Genomic DNA, 8,136 nt, shown 5'->3' with positions numbered 1-8,136 from the left:
TAGAAAGCTTCAAACATCAAATGGTCAAAAAGAGGGTGAGTTTACGACCGTAAACTCAAAGGTTTACGACCATAAACCCTTTTGCTAGTAACCACAAAACCGTAAACTCCTTAAAGGAGTGTTCCTTAAACCCCCAGCACACTAGCCCTTCCCTACAACACTTAGATGCAATCCTTGAGACTTATAACACTTGTATAAGGTGTTTAGCATGTCCTAGGGTGTCTTCACTTGTTTATTAGTTGTTTAAAGACTAATTGGATACATATATGTGATATTATATGTTAACTAGGATCATAGAGTGTGTTCAAGACTTCACTTGACACCTAGCATCCTGTTTCAGTCCGTTCATCCCAACCACTTGCTACAGGTGAGTTCGTACCCCTTAATCAATGTTTTGAATGTTTTTAAATGTTTTATTCGGGGGGGATACAAGTAGAATCATGCTAGCTATTATATCAATCACATGTGATTAATAAGCGGCATTCAAATGATTTACTACTCATTAACTGTTTTACCAAACAGTTTTCTTCACATGATTTTCATAAACGTTTTATATGTTTAAAACTCCTTATTAAACTGTTCATTTTACAATGTAGGTTTCATTTCAAACTCATTTACAATGGTGTTTCAAACAAATGTTTCTTTATACTTAAGCTGTTTTATCAAACACATGCTTTCAACCCGTTTTATAGATTGACATCATGTCGACCTTTTCTTAGATAGTAATCATGTTCAAAGGTTTTACAAAACTTATTTTATGCTTTCATATTATCAATTGCATATCTACGTATGTATAGTTATATAAACAATGTTTAAAAGGCTTAGGAAGGCCTGCCCGCCCAATTTCCTTTTTGCGCTTGAGATGTGGTCTGGTGGGATATTGGGTACCCATCCGAAGGTCGTTTATATATTAGTTATATATCATGTGTACATATATAGTCATAAAGGTTCTTCCAGTTAATTCAGTACCCTTGGGTAGCAAGGGTATACGTCCACATTCTTACGTACCAGTTATATTACTAGTAAGCTACCATATGGGTAGTTTAGGAAGATACTAATACTAATACTAGAACAAAGAATCATACAAAGAGTCAGTTCATACATGAGTCATAATACATAGTGATGAGAAACCAACTTAATATATAGTGAAGAGAAACAAACATAATACATAGTGAAGAGAAACAAACATAATACATAGTGATGAGAAACCAACATAATACATAGTGAAGAGAAACAAACATAATACATAGTGATGAGAAACAAACATAATACATAGTGACAAGAAACAAAAATACATGCTAGATAGAGAGAGAACACACGGTACAATTAGGACACGTAGAACATTACAGTACACTACTACACTATTACATGATTACGCTTACATGAGTACGTTTGCATAGATACGTTTACATGAGTGCGTTTACATATACGATTATAGAACAGACATCACTAGGTGCTATAACATGGAACGATTTTGGGATCTAACTATACCAATGAATCACAACGCATTGTGATAGTTATATTGGGTATAAGTGATCATAGTAATGTGGATTTTCACGGCTTGCAGATATGCAGGGGTTGTGTATGGGTCCCAAAATCCCTTTGACAGGGGAGCGTCTAGCCTGGGATCTAGCCATCACATTATGCCTTATCCCTCAAATAAGGCAATATTAGTACAGAAGTAGTCACTTATTTCAAATACTACAGTACTTACAAAATTACCATAGACTTAAGGTAATTAGTACGGTTGTAGTTCGATACTACACCATAGTACTATTTCATTTTCCCATTACATTCACTTCGTGAACATTCACACGATGCACAGTAATGTAGATACTATATTTTTGGTTAATTATTGTTAGATTTGGGAAAATACACACTCTTACAATAGACACAGATAGATTCTAGATTCCTTGGTAGAAGGCTACTTTCAGTAGGAAGCATAGGGTTTTCTAGGTTATTCAAAACTTTTACATACTCATACTTACAATTGTAGTCTTACAAATACTTACAGTTCAAATACATACAAATACTTACATACAAATTAAGACACTAAAATACTTATGACCTCACCAGCTTTAAAGTTGATACTCGCTTTCAAAATAACTTGTATCCTCAGGTCAACATTAGATATGTACCGATGCAAGGTTAGAGAAGATGGAGCTCGTTCACGACTCGTCTTTCATTTTGATTTATACTTTAGTGTTTATCATAATTTGATAGAATACACTTGTATTAAAATTATATTATTAATGCAATGGATGATGTTGTTGCTTGTTTACTACTTTTCATTGTTGTGATAATATACATGACGTCCTCCGCCCCAAAACGTTTCCGCCGTTCATGGTTTTGGGGTGTGACACAACAGGTTGGAATGCCAACATGCTATGGGTCCAATCATCCTCGGAATGGAATACCCCATGCCCACAACACGTTAGAATGCCAACATACTATGGGTCGAATCATCCTCGAGATGGAATACCCCAGGCCCACAACCAAGAGGTTGGAATGCCCACATACTATGAGTCCAATCATCCTCGCGATGGAATACTCATGGCCTACAACCAACAGGTTGGAATGCCCAGGTGTATTGGCCTCTGCACAAAGCAGATAAGCCTCAACCGCCCAACAAACATGCGCACATATATATAACAGATAATCACATAACAGTCTATAGACAACAACTGATCTAACGGATCATATCACATAGCTCATAATACCATCCTATCTACCAGGATACCGATCTAACAGATCATACCACATACTACATAATATTATCCTACCCTCTAGGATACCGATCTAACATATCATACCACATACTACATAATATTATCCTACCCTCTAGGATACCGATCTAACAGATCATACTAGCATAACATAACCAGATAACAATCCAAAGGGTCATGGTGCCTTAGACCCTTGAGTATAGTGAGGATAACTCACTTGCAATGTCGGGCTGAACCACGAAATCTCGCTCCCGAAACATTGTCCCAAACTCCAACACCTATAACCACTAATGATCAAATCCATAAATACTCGCTTACCAATTACTCTCAAAAGTCAAACTGGTCAACCCTTGGTTCAAGGTCAAAGTTAACGGTCAAGGTCAACAGTCCATGTTGACCTGAACTCATCGAGTACCCTTAGCTACTCGCCGAGTTCCTTGCATAACTCGCCAACTCCCCGAGTCACTAGAGTGAATCGTCGAGTTCCTAAGGTTTGTGGTCGTATACTCCTTTTCCGACTCGTCGAGTCTCCCTTGCAACTCGCCTAGATCATACATGTCCAAAAGTTGGGAAAACCCTAGCTGACTCGCCGAACTCATCTGACTTGCCGAGCCCATGACAATCTTCATCGGACTCGCCGAGTTGACCATGCAACTCGTCGAGTCCGTTTAGTCATTTATACATACAGAGGCTTTTTCGTGAAACCAAGGCTCCAAACTGTTGATCTAGGCTCCTAGGGTGTTGTTATCACATAAAGTTGCTAACTTTACGTGCATGCAAGGCTCTATGGAACTAAAACACTCATACTAGCATTATGAGAAGGGTTTGGACATGAAGGAGGGTCAAGGCTTCATAAAGCTTGATGCTTTTCGGTCCATAAAGCCTAGGGGAGTCAAGATATGAAACTTTGCCCTTGCAACAAGCTCAAACCCGAGAATGACTCTATCTTGCCCTAGAAATGACTATTTTCTTTCACAAAGAGGAGATATAAGCAATTAAATGTAAAGGTGATAGCTTTATACCAAAATTTTGATGCCACAACACTAGAAAGACTAGATCTAAAAGCTCTTTCTTATTCCAAGCTCTTAACTCTTCAAGAAATGCTCTAATACACTCTCTTTTGGCCTCACACACTCAAGAATAGAGTCTAGCTAGCTATTAGGGTTTCTTTGGACATGAGGGTGACAAGGGAGGCTAAGGAGGAAAGTTAAGGGCCTTTAAATAGGGTGCAAAACCCCGGAATTAGGGTTTCATCTTCCAGCTCCTACTCGTCGAGTCACTTCTTGGACTCGGCGAGTAGGTCACTTAAACTCGCGGACCAACCCGCTGCTACTCAGCGAGTTAGGCAACTAACTCATCGAGTAGACCTTGAAATCATGAAACATAATAACCACAAATTGATACCCGGGAATCGGAGTGTTACAATTCTTGCCCACTTGAACTAGACTTTGTCCTCGAAGTCTGCTGCGGTAAACAACCTTGGATAATGCTCCCACATCCCTGCCTCCGACTCCCACGTCCACTCGGAACCTCTTTGGGGCTCCCACTGTATATTTTCCAAAGGTACCTCCTTGTTCCGCAGAACCTTTACCCTTATCTCCAAAATGGCCACATGCCTCTCAACATAAGAAAGGCGCTCACCGACCTGAATGTCATCCGACGATACTACTGCCTCCTGATCCATGATGAACTTTCACAACTGCGAAATGTGAAAGATGATGTGAAAGCCAACCCAACCTTTTTTTTTTAAAAGAAAGTCTAACCTATAAGCCACTTAGCCAACTGACAGAATCCTGATCATCCAACGTATCGGAAACCCAACTTTCACTCTTCCTGAAGCGAACCCTTTATGTTGATAGGATATTTGTCCTAAAATATTATACAAAATCAATCCACCAATACATACGAACACTCATGCCTGGCCCAATCAGCCTCGGGCTGGAATACCAGGCATGCCTACGATGGGTCCAGTCATCCCTAGGATGGAATACCCTCACATCCCACACATGTTTGGCCCAGTCAACCCTCGGGTTGGAATACCAAACATATCAGGTCCAATCAATCATAAGGCCCGGTCATACCAAGGATGGAATACCCTAGATTGGAATACCTCTATGAACATAACTTGGGTCTACTCATAACTTGAGATCCAAGGATCTATCCTTGCGTCTCATCCACCATTCTCTGATTCGTCACAACCGCGTGCAACTCCCCCGAATCTCACAATACATTCATAAAATACAGTCCCGTAAGTGATTACCACCATGTCGAATCAATTCAACTATCAAGTCGATATTCTCAGGGTTTGTTGGCCTTCCGCCTCAACCCTACCGTTCCCCTTGAGTGTCCGTGCCTACGACTTATAGTCAGCCCGCACCAGGTATCTTGGCCTACTGCACATAGCAGGACCGCCTAAACCCTATCTAAATGCCATAGACAATCATGAGAAAGATCTAACTCGGTTCCCAGAACCTGAAAGACATAATATTTCAATCCCACGCCTTCCTAAAGTTGACGAATACCCATTCGGATCTATTCCCAATCCCCAACTGGAGTATTACTCGATCCAAGAAGACTAATCCTTTGAGACACTCTGAATAGATGAGATCACCAAGATCCTATGTACTCCATCCGATCTCTAATAACAACTTCCGATCAAACTATAATTCACCAAAGTCTTCAGCCTACTCCAACAGCACGTTCCATTCTTGGGGACAGACCAACTGATTACCTTAGCATAGCAGCATACTCAATACCTGCACATAGACCTACAAACACCTACAGAGTCTTCCGCATGACTGGACCGCCTTACCAGGCCTTTAGTCTATCTGGACCACTCTCAGAACCTTCAACATGTTTGGACCACCTCTTTGGCCCTTCAACTTGTTTGGACCATTCTCCAAGCCATCGGCCTAACTGGTACGCCCCACTAGCCTTTAGTCTATCCAGACCGCTCTAAATTGTTGGGCATCTCCCTGGACCACCCGTCCTAGTGATCTTTCCCATGCAGGCTTTTCTCCCCCACTTGGGGTTCCGAACTCCTGATCCATTCCGTGGACTCTAACCCCGGCCTAACCCTAGGCCTCATGTCGATCGTCCATCCTCTCAGAAATCCGTGGTCGGTTCCCTGACCCGCGTGTTTACCACATATGCTAAATCACCCGCACTCATGTGCTGAAAGTATTGCCGAGCCCTAGCAGCTAACAAAACCATCAATCTATCAATCCAAAAACCCTCCGAGTCGAGCACACCCTCGACTGAATACTCGAACTGAACTCAAATGATGACCAGAACTCCAACATGATTCCTCAAATTCTGTTATCAACCACCGAGAAGACGTGATACACATGATGTGGAGTTTTACCGAACTCCCAACTCACACAATACTCAAACAGCCACTTAGGTTGTCTTCCTTTCTGACAACGATGTGAGACTTATCCCATTTTCAACACCGCCCCTACTTCTGTATCCTGGGACAATTCTCCCCCACTTAGATTCGACTAAGTCTTCACAATACATGGATATTAGAGAATTCCCAACCCTTCTCACTTCCCCATAATCGATCCGATGACAACTAACTTTTTCCCAATTGACCACACACTTCTAATAACTAGATGAACACTTCCTAAATCCCATTGAAACCGACAGCCATTAATGCTTGAATGACCCCACACACATGTCCTGAAGACCACAAGATAGATGCTCCAACTAATACCTTGGCGACGAGCTACTTCCCTTGACGCTTAGTCCGACAATCACTAATGGTTGCTAAAACCACTGAATCCTGACAATGCTGAATAAACCTTCTGTGGGACCCTATCCGCAAACCTCCCACATAATACCCCTTTTCTAAAGGTGTTCCAGACAAGCTTCCCACTCTCGAGCTCTAGAAATCATTCTCTTCAGGGTTCGCACCCTGACTCACTTACCAGCTCAAACGCCCATAGCTGAACTGCAGCAGCTGAAACAACCTCTGCCCTAAACCGAGCTACAAACTACTCTCAAGACATAGTCTACAATGGCAAAAGTGTAATAGATCGCACAATCAATCCTTACAGTCCGATACAAGAGATCCAAGGCAAACCGGACCTCACAAATACTTATGCCACGTCAACCCACCTGCGCTCACCGACGCTGAAATATTGTTGCCAACCCCTGCAACTAACTGACTCGAGATGTAATACAGCCTGATCCTGGGATCACAAGCCTGCTCACTCTTTCGAGCTCGAAAATTGAGAGGGCACAATCCTTGCCATACGAAATGACAATCTAATCCATCAATTAACCATTCCACTTCCAACTGTAAAACCCCAGCTGCACATAATCATCACTCCTTTCTGGAGTCCTCGTGACCCATATTCCGGCCTCGAGCAAACCACCGAGCCTGAAATCTAGAAGCTCATCTACTATCTTTTCTGGCTCAACCCTCGGAAAGATAACCAGTACAGATCATCTTCCTGATCCCAGATAACTGCATCCCTCTACTCATCAGAATATGTACTAATAACAAGTCCCAGTACGGGAAAGCTCGACCAGCTCTTCTCCCTGTCGTCGTTACAGCTGTTGAAGCTGTTGCGACAACCGTCTTAGCAATGGCTGCATGGCGCTTGACAAAATACTCAACCATGACAGTGTTGAAAGACCTAATCATCTCCGGAATCTGTCCCCGAACAATCTCGATCACTTACTCCCGGATGATCTCTTGACACGATCCTCCAACAATACTTGCCTATCCTGGCTGCAACTCTCGATCCTGATCCGGCTCTGGTCTGAAAACGTCTCGAATAATCCATACCATAATCATGGAGCCAACTTCCAACTAAACACCAGGGGTTGTGAATTCCTTTCTACACGTATGGGTCATGTGCTTTCAGTAGTAGGGGCCATACTACCTTCCACATCTACCCATATTTGTCTCAAGTATCATCACAACACCCTAACAATATACATAATTATAGCGAGTGCTCAATCCTCACTCCGGATGCTAAAATATATCATAACGGGCCTCCTGGCCTCTCACTACCCACCCATCCACCAACTGCCACACGAACCTCCATTGGTGCCAGTTAACTATTGAATTAATACAATCACATGACGCACGACTTAAACAATCTTAGGCTAAATGATTTAATCCCACAACGGTTGGACTCAGACAAGAGTTGCACAACAAGACCAAATCCCTTACCCTAAGACCATTTACCCCTGTAGCATGTGACTTAAAGTATTCATCCAATAGTTAGTTCACACACAAAAGAGTCATAAAACAATCAATGAGGTACTCTACATAAGATAAGGCATCACGAATCAGGCAATTCTATCATACTGTTCCTGAGGATCCCTATCTTATCACTAGCATGTTTTTCTAACATATCACATAATATCAAATAACTTGTATGGCATTTTGGGGTCT

The sequence above is a fragment of the Lactuca sativa genome, chromosome 6, assembly GCF_002870075.4.
Source record: "Lactuca sativa cultivar Salinas chromosome 6, Lsat_Salinas_v11, whole genome shotgun sequence".
NCBI classification, from domain to species: domain Eukaryota; kingdom Viridiplantae; phylum Streptophyta; class Magnoliopsida; order Asterales; family Asteraceae; genus Lactuca; species Lactuca sativa.
Note: the sequence above shows the minus strand (reverse complement) of the source record.